Genomic DNA, 19,308 nt, shown 5'->3' with positions numbered 1-19,308 from the left:
GAAACCACTATTTTTGATTTATTTAATTGCACGTGTCCAAGCTGTTTTTTTTTCAGACCACCACCATGTGCATTCTCTGTGACTGCCTACACTCCACCAAGGGCAACCAGCCTTAGTGATGCTGAATGTATTTGCATTACAGACTTAAACCTGAAAACCCCACTGGCTTCTAAATACTGTGCATGACTATACATGGCAAGCACATGGGTGTGTGCTAAGCCTCTGCTTCTTCCCCAAAAAATTCGCTCCCCCTTTCCATCTAATGCAACTGTGAAATCACCAGAGCAAGACGCAATAAATCTCTGCCTATAATTCTTCTATGCACACAGAGTCATGTTTTCACATTAGTCCCAAAACGAAATTTCTTTGCCAATTTGAAAGCACACTTACTGCTCTTTTTTTTTTCGGGGCAAGTGTAAATCACTTTTACACACTGTCACATTATGAAACCACCATGTGTAACTACAACAAAAACAATTCCCATTTCTATTATTCATTTCTTAAGTTACCACATACATCCCCTCTCAAACTCTAAACTCACCTTTAAAATTAGTTAGTTGTGAAAGAAATGTGACACTCAAACAGCAGATTATCAGAGCCAGGATCTCTGTTGTGTTCACCTCTCTCCTCTCAGCAGAACCAGATAATGGCAAACTTTCCCTCTATTTCTCCACACATATACATGTAAGTTTCAAATCTCAGTGCTTCCCCCTTTTTTTCAAATGTAATCACACATTTCTATTGGTTGAAAACCAACCCTTTTCCAAAAGTACCCTGCCCCCAACTTGACTTCTGCCTAGTACCCTTCCCCCAACTTGACTTCTGCCTGCTACCATAGCAACAGCTCATGGAACACTGCTGTGTGCAGTTAGGTCAGAAGTTCGACACACAATGTTTCAATTCCACAGAGCAAGAGTGCTTGACTTTTCAAACCTTACAGCAAATCCATAGTACTGTTCTTTGGTTACACATTTTTTTGTACCAATACAAAACATGCTTCTATTAATTTTCACATACAGCCTAGTTTTTATTCTAGAATGGTATGAAACAGCCAATCAGTTCTTTTTGTTTTAAAAAAATATGTATGCCTCCATTTCCAAACTGTCTTTCTTTTCATATTGCCATTCTACTGAAAGACACCTCCTGAGTGCATCCAGTTCTCCTTTGAAGATGTTCACAGTGTGGATTGTAGGGCACAGCTATGTCTTCTGGAGTGAAAAGTTTGCAGAGAAAACAGATATGGTGAGAGACCTTGCTTTGCCAAATGTAGACATTAAATGGATTGGTCAGAGAGGGTAAAAGTGGCACCAATTGATGCCATTGGTGAAATCCTTCATTCAAATCCAACACCCTGACCTCATAATAGTGCACTGTGGTGGCAATGACCTAGGCACTTTGACTGGGGTAGGTCTGGAAATGCTTATGAAGGACACCTTTGCACAACTGTTTACACTTTTCCCTAAAACTGCCTTTGTGTTTTCCAACATATGCCAAAGGCAAAAATGGAACTGGTCCAATCATTTCTGTCCACAGATTGACAAAGCAAGAAAGCACGTCAACAAATCTGTTTCTGCTTTCCTCCGTGACTATGGTATGGGTGCCATTTACCACAACAACTTGCGTTATGACATGCAAGACATTTATAGAGGAGATGGTGTGCACTTCAATGATGAAGGGAACAGAGTCTTCCTCTTGAACCTTAGACTCTGCATCGGTACTTACTTGTAGGTACCACTAAAAAAATGACTTCATAAACACAACAGCTCTTTTTAGAGCTCCCTAATTTCTAAACTCTTAAATCTGCTTTTCATTTATCTATTTTTATTTTTCTACCGTACGCTTACCGTAAGCTTACCGTACGCGTACCCCGTGATTTTTTTTAAAATCAATAAATGTTTTTTTTGTACTTTTCTGTCCTTCTTTGACCCCCTTACAAATGTTAGGGGGTCTGTAACTCTCCTCATTGCCCCCTTTCCTTGTTTTCACTCTTTTTTTTCAGAGTGAAATACACAAAATGGCGGCCGCCGCTTCCTGGTTTCGGCCGATTCGAATGTTTACTAAGATCTAACAGCCAATCAGAATCGCGCTCGCGCACGCCGCCGTACGCTTACCGTAAGCGTACGGTAAGCGTACCGTAAGCGGGCTCAGATATATATATTGATTTAAAGGCTATTTTCTCAGAATCTACTGAACAGATTTACACCAAACCTACAAAAGGCACTTCCTTGACCTAGGGACTACCTCTCTGCCAAATTTTGAGTAATTCTGTTCAGCCGTTCGGGCTGTAGCTCGTTCTAAAGGTCCTATGGAAAAATGCATGGGAAAAACGCGTTTTGGGACCCCCCTTTTATCTCAGCCCCCGCTTGATGGATCCCCCCGAGACTTTCAGGGTAGGAGCGGAGCGTAGCGCCCCACCTATTTTGAGAAATTCGCGAGGATTCGTCGACCGGCGCCAAAGTTATTCAAAATAGAATGTTGAGGTTTTCCTATGGAAACGTGGTCCTAACTATAACTACCTACTGGCGACCGCCAGTAGGTAATATATATATATATATATATATATATATATATATATATATATATATATATTCACTGAAAAAACCATAGGTTTCACACACGTTATAGTTAGCTGGACATTTCACTCGTGAAAAACCATTGAAATTCCCCCGTTATAGTTAGTGCAGGCAACTATAACTCACGCGACCGCAATCCTCTGCTGAATACATCACTGTATTTAGACACTTATTTACCCATGTCTTCTACCATTAATTTTTAGCTATACATATATTACAAATATTTTTTTTTCAGAAAGACACATATGTCATCAGTGATGTAATATCTGACGTCATCAGCAGAGGATTGCGGTCGCGTGAGTTATAGTTGCCTGCACTAACTATAACGGGGGAATTTCACTGGTTTTTCACGAGTGAAATGTCCAGCTAACTATAACATGTGTGAAACCTATGGTTTTTTAAGTGAATTTGCAGGGTTTTTAAAAGCTAATTCCTAACTATAACGTGTGTGAAACCTATGGTTTTTTCAGTGAATTTGTAAGTTTTTTAAAATGCTAAGTTATGTATTTTTTTTTTTTTAAGGTTTTTCACCGTGCCCGTACCGTGCGCGCACGGTGCGCTTCACGCACCGTGCGCGTGCTGTGGGCGCACGGTGCGCTTTGCGCACCGCTTGCCCACGTTGCGCAGTTCGCGGAATTTTTCCATTTCTACCGTACGCGCACGCTACGCACACTCCGCGATTTTTTGTAAAAAAAATAAAACTAATTTTGGCCCTTGGGGGTCCTTCTGGGACCCCCTGACAAAGGCTAGGGGGTCAGGAACTGTCCACCCTGCCCCCTTTTCACGTTCTCCACCTTTGTTTTTCACCCCCTCAGACTGCGAGAGACAAAATGGCGGCTGACACTTCCTGGTTTCGACCGATTCGAATGTTTACTAAGATCTAACAACCAATCAGAAGCGTGCTCGCGCACGGCAGGTACGGTACGCGCCTATAGATATATATATGCTTTTAAATGCTATTTTCTCAGGAAATACTGAACAGATTTACACCAGACCTGCAAAAGGCACATCCCTGACCTGAGGACTACCTCTCTGCCAAATTTCAAGTAATTCTGTTCAGCTGTTCGGGCTGTAGCTTGGACTAAAGGTCCTATGGGAAAATGCATGGGGAAAACGTGTTTTGGGACCCCCCCTTTTTCTCAGCCCCCGCTTGACGAATCCCCCCGAGACTTTTAGGGAAGGAGCGGAGCGGAGCGGAGCGCCCCACCTATTTTGAAAATTTCGCGAGGATTCGTCAATCGGCGCCAAAGTTATTCCAAATAGAATGTTGCGGATTTCCTATGGAAACACGGTCCTAACTATAACTATCTACTGGCGACCGCCAGTAGATAATATATATATATATATATATATATATATATATATATATATATATATATATATATATATATATATATATATATATATATTCAAGATACATATTTCTGTTTGAAAATTAGTTGTTCCAAAAAGGACGGCCAAGGGCACCTGCTTCGCCCCATTTATGCTAATTTACATCTAGGCTGGTGGGAGGAGCAGGTGCTCAAGGGCCCACAACGGAGCACTGGTTAGAAAAAATCATGGTGTGGCTAAAATTAATTGACAATGTTTTTGTGCTGTGGCAGGGCACATAGGCCAAAGCAGATAATTTTATTCCAGAATTAAATGTCAATGATTTGAATCTGAAATTTGTGGGACACAAAAGAAAAACATCTCAAGAATTTATTGAAATTATAATTTGGGTGGATGAGGGTAAACTGGAAACCACAATATTTAGAAAACCAATGGCGGGAAATACCATTCTCCACGCCAGTAGTTCACATCCAGTCCCATAGATAAAGAGTATACCGTTTGGAGTGTTCTACAGAGCAAGGATGGCATGTAGCACAATGGAAGGGTACGATGAAGTAGAACAGGACATGAAAACACGGTTTTTGCAAAGAGGCGATCCATCTTCAATTTTAGAAGCAGCCTCAAAAACAGCAAGGGGATTGAATAGGGAGGATGTACTATTTAACCCTTCAAAAATCATTAGAAAAGGAAACATCTGATAGCACACAATGCACACAGATATATAGCTATATATTGTGTGGATCATATGAAAATTCATCAGATTTTAAAGAATCATTGGCACTTTATTAATGAGGACCCGCTTATAGGTCAGATGACAACAAAGCAACCTCAGATTACATATAGAAAATCCAAATCGCTAAAAGATAATTTAATGAGAAGTGAGCTTTCAGGGGCTGCACATCAAAAAACTCGGCCCCAGCATGGGGAGAATATCGTGACATTAAAAACAGCTTTTAATAAAACTATAAAAGTATAGGGAATTCTAACATGTAAAACAGGTTTTGTAGTGTATATATTCAAATGCCAGTTTGAGGAATCATATGTGGGGAGTACCACATTATCAGCACGCAAAAGAATTTTACAGCATAGGAGGGCCATAGTTAACAAAGATCGTAGCTATCCAGTGGCCAGGCAGTTTGAGAAGGACCTTCAGAGTAACCCGACATTACTGAGATATAGCTGCATTGGACAGATACCGAAGAGAAAAAGAGGTGGAGATAGAGAAAAGGAATTGAGGAAATTAGAAACTTTCTTCATTTGAGAGCTAGATTGTAAGGTACCAAATGGTTTTAATATAGATGAAGAACTCGTCACCTGCTTATGTTGAAAAATGCATCCCATGAAACACAATCCTCAGAGAGAGCAAAATTAAATTATCAGGATAGAGAAAGGACAATAGAATGGGATATGTTTATTAGCACTAAGCACTTTATATAGTATAGGCACTTTATGTATAAAGCACTTTATACAAGTTTTAGTTATTTATTTTATAAAATCAGATAATACATCATGTAAGCCATTAGCAAAGTGTAAAGAATGATCGACTCATACTGCTCTTTTAATATTGAGGACAACCCCCCTTTTTTTTGTAAAAGGGTAATTTTTCAGATTGAATACATTCGTGTACAAAGATTACAAGTAAAATGAAAGTGCTTTTATCCAATAAGAGACGTTCATGAAGTTGAAGAAATGGAGTATTCATGAAATGTTTATATTAAGGGTAAAAGTAAAAAAATGGAATGAAATATGTCAATCAATCAACCAAACAAACAAACAAAACTTTATTTTGCTGAAACATAAACGGCATAAACAGTATTCTATACAGATAATCATCATCCATAAAAAATCATTATCAATTAAATGCACATAATTGTATAAAATTCATAATCAAAAAAGTTTCAAAATGGTAAAATACATAAACTCTAAGAAAAAAAGGGAAGATTTCATAAATAGATGTTTACATGCTCAATTAAACCCCTGTACCCCTTTACTTCCTTATATTAAAAACTACAGACCAATTCTCCTCTTTTCTAGAGCAGCCCACAGAAACGAGGCCATAAAAAGCATATAAAAGGATCAGGTAACAATTGAAGATAATTAACAGCTGGTCGACATTGTTAAAAATTAGGTCTCCGCGCAAGTGGTCGAATGTACCTATTTATTTCCTCAATATACAACTTACAGAAAAATATGAAATGAAGGTCGCCTTGGGGAGATTGTGCATCACACAAACAGACAGGAGTGCATTGATCGAATAGATGTTAGATGGATAACCTAGCATAAGTGAGATATATTTCAATAGAAACCTCAGTAATACATATCTATGTTGGTGGTTCGTAACAAAGGATAAATAGGAGCTCACAGTTTTATCTATGGTATGGACAAAATGATAGTGGTTGACCATATACTTATTACAGTTATACATCTATATGTCTCTTTCCAGTTTATTTAATAATTCGGCCTTCAGTTCCTTACTTGAGATAGTTAAACATGTGTTGGGGTCCTCAAAAAATGTATATTGGCCGATTGACTGAAGGTTGGACTTAATATACTGGAGCCATTTTATCTTACTCATATCATCCAACCTTAAGCAATCCTTCACAATATCTTTAGTCAGATTCAGAGATTCCTTTCTCCAAAATGAGTGCCATAATAATATTGGTGTAATACGAACCTTACGGCACGTCTAACTCAGAATGGCAGCTATAAGTGGAGCATGATTGTAGGACACCCACCAACCTTTTCAGGAAGCTTCCCTTTATTCGTTGTAAAAGAGATATGTCAATCGTGCCCCATATGGCTGCCCTATAGTTGGCAACAGATATTGTTTAGCCTCTTAAATCTTCTTTATTGTGTCTATTGGCTTGGATCCAAGCTTTTTTATGAAACTAAACGTGGCCCTAATACTCTTTTCCTTTAAAAACCCTCTAATAACCACCACATTTTGCCATGAATTTCTGCTATCAAATAAAACCCCTAGGTAAAAAAAGTATCAACCACCTCCAGCCTTCTTCTGGTTTATTCCATATAGGTACCATAATATAGGCCCCGGTAACTTCATTACCGTTCACCTATATTCATACCTACATTACACTAGTCCTGGTTTACAGGGACTGACCTTTTACCTAGAAAGGACACTGCATTCAGAACACAGGTTTTCCCCAGTTCGAGATCTCATACATTATGCATGAGGTTTCTTGGAAGCACAACAGGACGACCATCTCCTGTATAATATCTATGTAAAAAAGTTCATCCCCGACGTCATCCTTAGACCGACACAGTAATACAGCGAGGTAGGACCCCTAGGGAGACCTATGGGTATATATACATCACGTCTTGCTAAGATAGAGTGAGGAGACCAAGACTTCCCGGCCGACACACTGACCAGAGATGCTGAGGTTCCTGCATACTGACACTACAGCTCGCAGTGGTCTAACATCCCTCGCAGGGTGTCCAACTCAAGTACAGGACAGGGTCCCACAGTCTCTCACTTCAGGTAATGGGGTTGACCAAATCCTAGAGGGATTCTTGGCTTAGCACCTACACACATGCTAGGTACACCTAGGTACATCTAGTTAAGGAGGCATTGTAGGGGTACTTTTATCATGTGTTTTATATACTCGTATATATTCATGACTATTGTAAGATGGTAGAGCTATACCATCCGTTTACCTTCAGAATACTGCTAATCATTTATATCTTATACTGCCTAATGGTTGTTGCAGCTCATCTATTCTACACCAGAATAACAACTGTTCAATAAATACTTATTGAAAATGCCTAGCCTGTTTATTCTGTGTATCTCTCTGAGAAAAACTAAGTAAGCCAGAGTGACTTAGCGAAAGGTAGTATATTCTTTCCACTGTCCTGAGGGATCAGGGTTGTCATGTCCAATGGTTGCCAAGAACTATTCTCCCCTTGGTAAGAGGAGATTCTAGTCGCACTGTGAGCAAGTTGGTACAAAAAGCCAACCTACCCAGTGGGGGTGTCCGGAAGCAGTCAGACACCAATCCTACAGTGTATGTTGTTTAAATGTGCAGATCCTGTATACTTTTTATAGGAGCTACACAACGCTTCCTTGTATAAACAATCATGGTTGTTTCTTCTTTATAGGACGTGCCACAAGGACAAAGGACTTAGACTCATTTACTCGCAGGTCCAGATTATTAATGAATTGTACGTGCTCCTCTTTGAGACGCTGCAAAGCGTTGCCAGTTCGTGCTAGCAACACTGCATAATCTGCATAGAGAAGTATCTGGACATGAGATGATTTAACGAGAGGAACATCTGTGGTGGATTTCACCATGGCCAAACCCACAGCATTGGTTTATAAGGCAAATAAAAAAGGAGCAAGGACACACCCCTGTCTAACACCTTGGGTGATTCTAAAGTGTCTTGTGCAGGCACCTTCTCTCCCGTAGTGGATACAGGCCGTAGCATGGGAATTAATCTCTCGAATAAAGTTAATTATTGACATCTCAATTCCCATGCCTTCTATTATTAACCATAACTTTGAATGAACCACACAATCAAAGGTGGCCTATAAGTCCATAAAGGCAATGTAAAGGTGGCCATTCATGGCCGCTGTATACTTTGCTATTAGCAGATTTAGGTTGAAACACTTTTCAATTGTCCCCTCACCATTCCTAAAACTGTACTGGATAGGATTTATTATATTTCTTTCAAATGCCCAGAGCTCTAGCCTAATCAAGAGTAAACGGCCCATTAATTTTTCTGTACTATCTAATAGTGAAATCGGCCTGTAATTTTTAGGGTTAGCCTTATCCCCCTTTTTATAAATTGGGATTATCACTCACTTTTTCCAAGAAGGTGGGACACATAATTGAATCATAGTGTTAAAAACATTAATAAGTAATAGAGCCCAGAACTCCTGGTTGTGTAAGAAAAATTCAACTGGAACCCCGTCTAGACTAGGCGCTTTGGATCAACTACACTGATTCAAAGCGCATCTCATTTCTTCCATACCAAAAGGGGCAATATCATCATAAGTGATAGATGGAGAATCCGCAAATAAATTGTCTTCCACATGATTTGCCAAAAACCTCTTCAAAATGCTCAACCCATGCCTCCTCAGTCACATGTGTTTCCAGGTTGATCTCCATATCTTCTTTTAGAAACGGGGCATTGAGTACACTCCAGAAATCTCTACTGCTCTTTAATGTAGCTGCCTGTTGTAATTTATCCCATGCCTCCTCCTTTAGATCCCTCATCTTAGCTGCCCTCACCTCTTTATATATTCGCAGCGCGGTATGAAGATGTATCAGCACCTTTGCGCGAGCATCGTTGAACCAACGTACCTCCCTGTAGTTTTTATGGGAACTTGGTCTAAGGAGTTTGGATGTGACTTCGTCTAAGATCTGACTAAAAGCTCTTAATATGTCTTTGCTAATAAAATTCGACTGTAGGCATTTTAGGATTTCCTGATTAATTTTACCAACAACTGCCCCAGAAAGTGTGAGGTATCAACTTTTTACCATTTCAGGGTAATTCCATTCTTTTTGACAATAAAGGGCTTTGGAATCACAGTCTTTGTGGCGATTCGCCTTTGCCCCACACAATATGATAGGTAATCAGTGCATGATTACTAAAAGCATTGAAACTGATCTTAATATGAAGGAAATGGCCTCTAATAGATCCATAGACCAGAACATATTCTATGGTAGCGTGATACTTTCGAGTAGAAAAGGTATTATCTAAATATCCTGTTTCAAGGTCATATGAGCTAATTATCTCGAGATCATGTACTATTAATAATTTGTTAAGTAAGTTGCCATATTCATTGTACCTAAAGTGAGGAGTAGGGTCTCCCTGACCGCTAGTCGGGCCACAAGCTGAGGAATCAGTTTTTTTTTTTACAATTATGGGCATTGAAATCGCCCGTCCAAACTATATCAAGAGGTTTCTCATGAAATTTCACGAGGTGATCAATATCCTTCCCTAATGGTTCTTTTACTGTTGCCAATTTGCCTTCAAAGTTGTTATTATAAAAATGTATCAAAATCCAATCCCGACCTTTACACAGGAGGATATGATAATGCCGTGAATCATTTAAAAAATGAGCTACCTTAAGCTTAATGGTATTAGCTCCCAAGGTTACCAATCCCCCACTAGGGCGACCCGCTCTAGAGGGCACCACATATGTCTGAAAGGAACTTTATCCATTTAGATAGACCTGCGTAGTTGCCCACGTTTCTTGGAAACATAAGATATCAAAATTCGTCACCAGGTCTAACCAAACAGAATTATCTTTTTTCAGAGTGTAGCCCACTGTATTGCAAGAAATTATTTGTAAGGTTTCCAAGTCTTTTCCCATTAAACCTATTTCCACCTGCATGCTGCTCATTGCTCCAGAATTGATTAGGGCTTTGGGAGTCAATCACTTGCCTCAAGATCTCCGAGCGGGGCACATCTATTGCTGACTGGTATAGCTAAATCTATTTGGTCCGAATTTGGATGGTAGGGGGTGATAACAGGAGTTGCCCTAGTCTGTGCAAATAATGTATACCTCAAAGGTTTATAAAAGAAACCTAGGGGAAATGCAAAGATTTGGGTCTCGGTGATGGGATATTGGGTAGTATATTCAATAAATCTCTTACTAATCGTTGGCTGTTAAGATTTATACCTATACAATCCCCCCTCTATAGTTTTAGGTACTTGTCACACCCAGCTTACTCATCTGGCCATAAGAAGATGATTATATAGCTTAACTCTGCCAGTTTGGAATTTGGTCAACCAATGTAGGACTTTGTCCATTAGTTGTTCCGTAGATTCCTGTTGAAAAGGTTTAAATTCGAGAGCGTTAGCTAAAATGACAGCAAATAGACATGCAGCGGGAGGCAGGTCTAATCTCCCTCGTTGTTTAAAACTCTGATCCTTTAGAGAGTTTATAGAACCTTGAACGTAGTTACCATTAGTACTACCAACTTCAAATTCCTTGTGTTGTATTCCATATAGGTACCCCAATATAGGCTCAGGTAACATCACATATATTCTCCCCTACATTACACACATAACGGTTCTTGGGGACTGACCTTTTACCTAGATAGGACACTGCACACAGAACGGGGGATTTCCCTAGTAGCAGCCTCATACATTATGAGTGAGGATTCTTGGAAACTCGGCAGGGCTCGTCTCTTGCATAATAACTGTGTATAAAGTTAATTCCCGACGTCATCCTAAGTACGACACTGGCACAGCAAGGTAGAACCCCCGGGGAGACCTTTGGGTATAAAAACATCACATCTTGCTGAGACAAGAGAGGAGTTCAGGACTTCCATGCCAACACACTGATGTGAGACGCTGAAGCACCCTGCAAGCAGATACTCCAGCTCGCAGTGGTCTGACATCCCTTGCGGGGTGTCCAACCCGAGACCAGGACGGGGTCCCACAGTCTTTTACTTCAGGTAATGGGGTTTACTTTATTCTAGAGGGATTCTTGGCTTAACACCTACATACATGCTTAGGACACCTAGGTACATCAAGTTAGGGTAGCATCATAGGAGTACGCATTTTATGGTCATTTTATTGTCATGTATTTTATATACTTGCCTGTATTTATGATTATATCAGAATGGTAGAAAGCTACCATCCTTTTACTTTCTTAGTGCTTTTAGTCATTTATATCTGCTACTGTCTAATGATCGTTACAGCACATATATTCTACACTAGAATAATGAACTTTCAATAAATACTTATTAAAAACTTCCATACCGTTTATTCTGTGTATCTCTCTGAGACTAAGTGAGCACGAGTGACTGAGCGAAAAGTAGTACACTGTTTCCACGGTCCTGAAGGATCAGGGTTGTCATGTTCGATAGTTGGCAAGAACTATTCTCTCCTTGGTAAGAAGAGTTTCTAGTGGCCTGTGAGCTAACTGGTGTTAAGGCCAACATACCCGGTGGGGGTGTCTGGAATCAGTCTGGACACCAAGCCAGCAGTGTATGTTGTCTAAACATACAGATCCTGTATAGGTTTTATAGGAACTACACGGCATGGCGCCGCCAACGTTTGTTGGGTACTTATTTAACGGTCAAATCTGAGTAGTTCAGTTGTGCTATTCTCAGAGACCCCTATTCACATTTCCTGAGAGACGTCTGGAGTGGGAGGGAACAATACTCCGCCGCAGCTGAGTAGGCAAAATCCTATGTATTGGCTGTTGGTTAATCAAGCTTGAAGGACACATTGTTCTTATTGTGCATAACACCTTATCTTAGTTACCTTGGAAAACTCTTCTCTACGAAAACAATGACTGAGGAAAGAGATAACGTAGTACAAGATCTACCCCTCTCAGCAGGAGAAGATGATGCAGATGCAATACGCATTCCAGAAAATGTTAGAACTGCTATCACCCTAAAACTAGCAGAATATGGCTTAACGTCTATGGGTGGGCCAGTAATATTTACGATTGAGGCACACGAATCATATAGAACAGAGGAGTTCTATTCATGGATTAATTTCCCACATGCAGATGCACATTCAAAAACATTTCATTTCTACCTAGTAGATAACATAGCAAATGAATATTGTCCATATGCGGACATTGAAATTCCACTCACTTACCAGGAGCATGATTACTGGTTTAAAGGCGCCCTCCCCAATACAAGAAATAGAGTAAAACTTGGCCCTCTCAGAAGAGACGGAGCAACATGGCCAGTACTAGCAACAATTGCACTACATCCTGACATTGAGACAATGCCAGAAGGAGGGTTACTCACACATCATAAAGAACTAATAAAAATGTACAGAAATATGCCACAGTTTGTGATGAGAACACTCACATACAGCCAACTCCGGCTATACCAACAGGTCCTGTCCAAACTACTACAACCAAAATTACATCACAAACATTACACGCAGCAATGGGTAAAATGCCCGCTAAATGCGAGCAAATGTCCTTCTGGATAACTCAAAAAATAACACAGCTAGAGGCAGTATTTCCACACACTGGTCCACAAGAAAAGCATAGAATGCTTACAATTTGCTTGCCCATGGGGATAGTTCCCCCGGTAGAGGATTGTACCTCTGGGGGTACGGTCTTTGCTGCCATATATACCAGCAGACATGGTATCCCTTCTTTAGCAATAGTACCAGATGTATTGCGACAGATACAGAATCAGTATGGACCAGAACCTGCTCTGAACTTAGGGATGTAGTTATTAAATAACTTTGCCCAGGTATCTGCTATAATATTAACAAACATTAAAGGGGAGGCAGCATCAGTGGCAATACGCCAACGTTTGAGAGATTTCACTCCTTTACAACAGGAGACAGAATTAAGTAAAGTAATAGAAACTACTTATGCAGAATTAGGTAGAGACTGTTTGGGAGCTAGACCAGTAAAACCTCAGCTAATGGGGAGTCCTGAGAAGGATACCTTTAAGCAAGCACCTGCTTCTTCAAAGAAGAAATGGGACAATAATAAACAACAAAAGAATAACACAATCAAAAGGTGAGTCTCCTCAACGGGAGCCCTCCGAAAGGAAGTATAACCTTAGGAATAGAGACAACATTTGAAAACCTGGCAGGTATCAGGACACTGATACACGTTCCTCTCATTCCTTTCAGGGTTCATCAAAAAACTCAGAGAGAGAAGGACGATCGGAACACAGACAGTAGGAGCATACAAAGTCCAGAGACAAACAATGCGCTGCGGACTATGCACCTACGAAAGAAAAAAACCAAAAATCTAAACCTCAATTAAAAAAGAAGGTAGCAGGTCTCAAAGTTAGACATGCCCAGAATTCTGAGGACTCAACTGCTGAACGGGGAATGGGTTCTGACGATGCTAGACAGTGCAGCAGAAGTAACAATAGCTAGCCAGAACCTGATGAAATTTCTGGTGACAGCGGAGTTGAGTGAATATATCCTGGTGGAAATGCCTGATACTAGGGTAAGCGTCCCACATAAGTTACATGAAATAAAACTCCAGATGGAGGGGGACAAACCAAGATGGATTAAAGGTCTGTTTTGGGAGCACTTAACATATGGCTATGACATCTTGCGGAAAAAGATTGTCCGCCTGCTTTTGTTACAGATTGCCCAAACTGAGAAACAGTAATTATGCCAGCTTTTTCTGACCTTGTTCACCAATATTTAAAACATACATATGCATGGGAGTGAGCAGTAGCCCTTGCTCCAGCACTATATCGAAACCATGTTGGATGGGATGAGGATTCAACCCACCACATGATACCATTAAATTTACTCCAACTCCACACAGACAATGTCCGATTAATCAAGAAGCTAAAAAGCAGGTCAGGGAGATCTTAGATCAACTTGAATACCAGGGGGCGATTCAATCCTGCACCTCCTCACTGAATAATCCTTTGTTTCCCGTAATTAAACCTGACAATACATATCGTCTAGTTTTGGATTACAGACATCTACATTCATGTATGAAAACTTTTGCAGTACAAAACGCACATGGTGTCGCATTAATTAATAACATTGTGCGGAAAAAATACAAAGCAGCAGTAGATATTTAAAATGGAGTTCTCTGCCAGAATATAGCACCTGAGAGCAGATATTTGACAGCGTTCTCAGCACTAGGTTCCCAGCGACAATTTTGTCGACTAGCCTAGGGGTATAAAAACAACACGGGCTGTGTTCCTGCCAGAGTAACTGAATTACTTCAAAAGCTGGACGAGGAGGCATTGTCCTATGTAGATGATATTTATCTGACGGATGATGACCTGGAGGAATACTTGATGAGGGTGAGCACCATAATTTTGGCATTTCCCTCAGAGGGTTACAAATTTAACTTCAAAAAATCAAAAATAGCCCACCTCAGTGTCCTATTTTTGGGATATGAGCTTTCAAGTGAAGGGAAAAGCCTGTCAGACAACTTTTTAGAAAAGTGTGCACTGCTCCAAACTCATTGAAGAATTTACAATCGATACTGGGATTCCTCAATTTTGACTGAACATACATCTTGGATTACGTTGAAAGAGTTAAACCTTTCTATGACCTCATAAGACCTGATTTTTCAGTTAGGCAATGGACACACAAACATACAGATACACTTTGTTCACTCCAGGCTGACATGATAGCATCTAAACACTTACAGACACGCCTCAATGTCTGCAATCTGGAGATCCGTATAGTTGTGGGTCAATCTGGGTATACATACCTCAAATACAATGAAGGTGAAACAGTACCCATTGCACACAAATCACACTTGTATACAAATACTGAGATGCGTTTTGCATCCACAGACAAAATTCTGACAGCAGTACAGACTGTTGTAGTGAGAGAAAGAGCACTGGCTCAGGAGAAACGAATAATTTGTCGTGACTCCCGTACTGGCCTTAGAGGCTGCTACGAAGGCAAGCGTTCCTAACGCTAAAGCCTTACATCCAAGATGGATACTATGGGCTAATTGTCTCACTGCATCAGATGTATAATACAAATACGATCCTAGTCTGAAAACACAAACATTTCTGCAGTGTGAACAAGAATATCCTGTACCAAATGAAATAATGTCTCTAGATCAGTACGAATACATCAATTACACTGATGGATCTGCACAACCGGCCATAGGACGTAAACAGCGATATAGGAAGTAAACAGCGATACAGCGCCGCGTGCACAATTGTGAAAAGGCCGTATGCAGGATGGTAAGTTCCATCCAAGCTGTACAAAGACTCAGTCTCTAGGAGACTGCACTGCTCAGTTAGCAGAACTAAAATCTCTTTTACTGGCACTGATAAATACAGAATACCTAGCTGTCATTGCTTCGTGCAAGAACAACAAAGAACTTCCGAAAGGTTTTCGACTCAGGTACTCCTACAAGTTAGATGCAAACAACGTTCCATTTGCTCAGATTCCTGGAGTGGAGGATAGAGTAATACCAAACATGGATTGCAGATTAGGCTTAATATTAGCGGTACAAAAGGGGGTGGTGATGGACGGAGCATCAGAACCAATCAAACACTCACACCCAGTCAACAGATCTGGGTTTAATCCATCACCGTTCTTTAGCTCACTCTGCCACCCCAGTTCAGACATGGCCATATGCAAATCAGTCTGACCCTGTGCCTCATGGGAACAGTCCAGCCTGAACTGCCAAGCCATGCCTTCCCTGGACCGGAAACAAGCTTCCTAGGACCGGTTTCTGGCATTTCAGCCGTCTTCAGCCAGGCTTGCTTGAATCCAGTGGCAAAGTGGCACACAAGGGTTTATGCTCTGCATACGCAGGAGTTATGACTATGGTCTCTTTATTGAAACAGCGCTATTGGTGGCCAAAACTAACAAAGCAGACAAAGACTATGTCTTAAAATACGACATCTGTCAGCAGATGAAAGGCTCCACCATAACACGTCCAGCGCAGACACCATTGCTAATATTAGACAGACCTCTTGGGTGTGTCTATTTGGACCACTGCGGCCCCTTACAATCTGATGGGGCTTACAAATATATCGTGGTTGCAATGGATTCCTCTTCGAGATTCCTATGGGTATGGACGCTTGAACTGTTATCAAAGATTTGCGAGTCTTTATAGGGACATACGCAGTTGGCACATTACATGCTGACCGTGGGCCCGCATTTAGCTCTAGGGCTTACAAGGAGGCCATGGGAGGTTTGAGTGTAGCATTGCGGTAGTCCTCTCTGTACCATCCAGAGGGAAATTCAGTCGTGGAGAGGAAGAACCAGGACTTAAAACAATCATTAACTGCTATAGTATTAGGTGGGAGTGGTAGTTCGGTCAATCTTTTATATCTGGTACAGCCAGAATTAAACAACATGCCAAGAAGTTCTCTAGGAGGCGTCACTCCTTATGAAGTCCTATTTGGGACGAGAATGTGGGTACCTGATCTTGAGTGTGAAGACACAGTGGCGGATGAAAAACCTTTTGACATCAATAAACGTTTGGCTGTCTTACAGGATCTGAACGAAGACAGAGCACTGCAAAGCAATGTGCAGGTAAAAAGGATTGCCACAGGAGACATCAAGTCAGCCGTGGCAAGACCTGTCTAGATTCCTAAGGTTGGGTATCTGGTCAGAGAGAAAATTACGTCCCAAAAAGAATTTGGGCCATCATACAGAAAGCCTGTGCTGTCCTGGATGTCAAAAGAACAAGAACTGTACTTCCGCCGCCTCTTGCCAGGAAAAAGGAGAAAAGATTTGACGCCATTGACCTGATCAAACCACACTATGTGGCCGATACTGAATAGTAGGCCTCGTGGACTCCTGAGTAGCAGACGCCCTCCTCTCGCTACTATACAGGAAATTCAGACGGAACGGCTCATCAAGTTCGAAGAGCCTCTGATACGGAATGATAGACTAAGCAACAATGCAATGGAAATCGTTCCCCTTGAACAAGGAATACAAAATCAAGAAAAAAGGCACATTTCAATTCGACCTAACACTGATGTCTACGTAAACATGCCTCAACAAGCAGCATCTACAAGTTCAACAAAACCTGCTGAGCTCCCTTAAATAGATTGAACTTCATCTGGCTATTTCATCAACTTTGATACTTTTCTTTGGATCCAAGTGAACCTGAAACAATGCCAGCCCCAATTTCTTGTAAACAACAAATCAATGACTTCTAAATCTTTCTTAAAAAGACTAACTGGTGTCACCTTGGATAGAACTTTGGATAAGCACCAGGATACTTTCTCTTTTGGTAAGGCTTAGTAACTGTCTTCTGCTTAACTGGTAATGGAACTTACCTTCGCCAAAGCTCTGTAGCATCAAAAGTGAACTTACTCCTGAAACCACATGTTTCATCAAATCGTGAAAATTACAGCAGTTCCTATACCGATGGCATAGTATGGGACAAAGTTGATTATGATATATTCGGACTGACAGAACTTTTAAAAATACTGCATTTGTTTAAAATTTCTTTGAATTATTTAATTACCTCTAGTACATTTTCCGATGATTGGGATTCTGAAACTGTAAATAATATGTTGTCTGATTTAGAACAATCTGCTGCATTTTCTAGCAATTAAATGTTAGAAGACACATCAGACTTTAACACAATGTATTGTTATCAACATTTTGGTCCTCGTTTCCGACACAAATCTAGTACCCCTAGAAATGTTTTCACATACCACCACTGGAAACATTGCCCAACACTGCCGAAAAGTAGTTCACAAAATTTTGCACAAAAATGTTCATATTTTTCAGGGTTTAATATTTCAGACCAACCTCATATTATTACAAGGCTGTACCTACAACTGCACAGAAAAATATGTTGACTAACACCAAACACATTTACTCTGCTTCCTTTATTACCCAACTGTCTGAACAAGGTTTCAACTTGTGGAAAGACACTATAGACTTGAAATCAGTCTGTGGTTCTAGCGACAGGCAAGTCCAGGGGATAGAAGCACTATTTAGAGCATGCCTCCTTCCTCAGCAGATTATATTTCTAAATTAGACTGTGCAACAGACTTCCTGCCTTTGAATAGCCAAGAACAAGGATTTGAACAACCTCGGTTTCCAACACCATCGCATACCGAGGCGAACTTAACATCAAAAGAAGGGGTTACTCTACATGATATTCTACAGTTTAATAGGACAGACCCTACTTGGAAGGGATGGTTGGTTTGGCCCACAGACACTAATAAGTGTCAGTAATGATTCAGGGGTACAACTGAAGGGTTTAGTAGCCATAGGCCAGACCCTCGCTATGTACAAAGAGAACATCCGGGGGTGGTAACATCATACAGTGATGGGAAGTTGTGCCTCAATTGGCTAAGAACCTCAACACTAACACAGGTGAAACAGCACTTATCCTTACTCACAGAAGATGTGGATCTAAAGTATTTTTTACTAGGTCCCCAAAAGCCAAGTCAGAAACGTTTCTATTCCCCTGTCTATAATGAAATTTGGAAAATCTCCCAACAAGAAGCTGCGAAGAGACTACGAGAAATAGAAAGGATCAATTTAGAAAACGTGTTAGCCGTAGTTGACAATGGTAGGACTATGTTAACATTCAGGATTTTAGTATGCCCAGCACCACGTACCTGATGTACTCCTGCTTCAGGAAACCCATCTCCTGGGAACCCACTGTCCCTTCCTCACACGATATGGTTTCAACAGGGTTTGGCATTCAAGCTTTGAACGGAGCTCACGAGGGGTCGTAATCCTAGCGCACCGGGGGCTCCCCTTCACCCCTGGCCACATTGTGACAGACCCGCAGGGTAGGTTTGTGGCCGTGTCTGGGAAACTCGAAGGGATTACTCTGAACCTGGCTTCCGTATATGTCCCGCCTGCAACACTCACCTTGACCCTCCTCCACCTCACTGGTATAATCTCCGCACTGCCCCTGGGTCAGTCTATAATTGGGGGTGACTTTAACGCAGTTATGCAACCGGCACTTGAGGCAACTGGTGCGCCCTCCCTGACGAGAATGGCCCACGCTAAAAAGTTA

This window comes from Triturus cristatus, chromosome 9 (assembly GCF_964204655.1).
Source record: "Triturus cristatus chromosome 9, aTriCri1.1, whole genome shotgun sequence".
In the NCBI taxonomy this organism is placed as follows: Eukaryota; Metazoa; Chordata; class Amphibia; order Caudata; family Salamandridae; genus Triturus; species Triturus cristatus.
Note: the sequence above shows the minus strand (reverse complement) of the source record.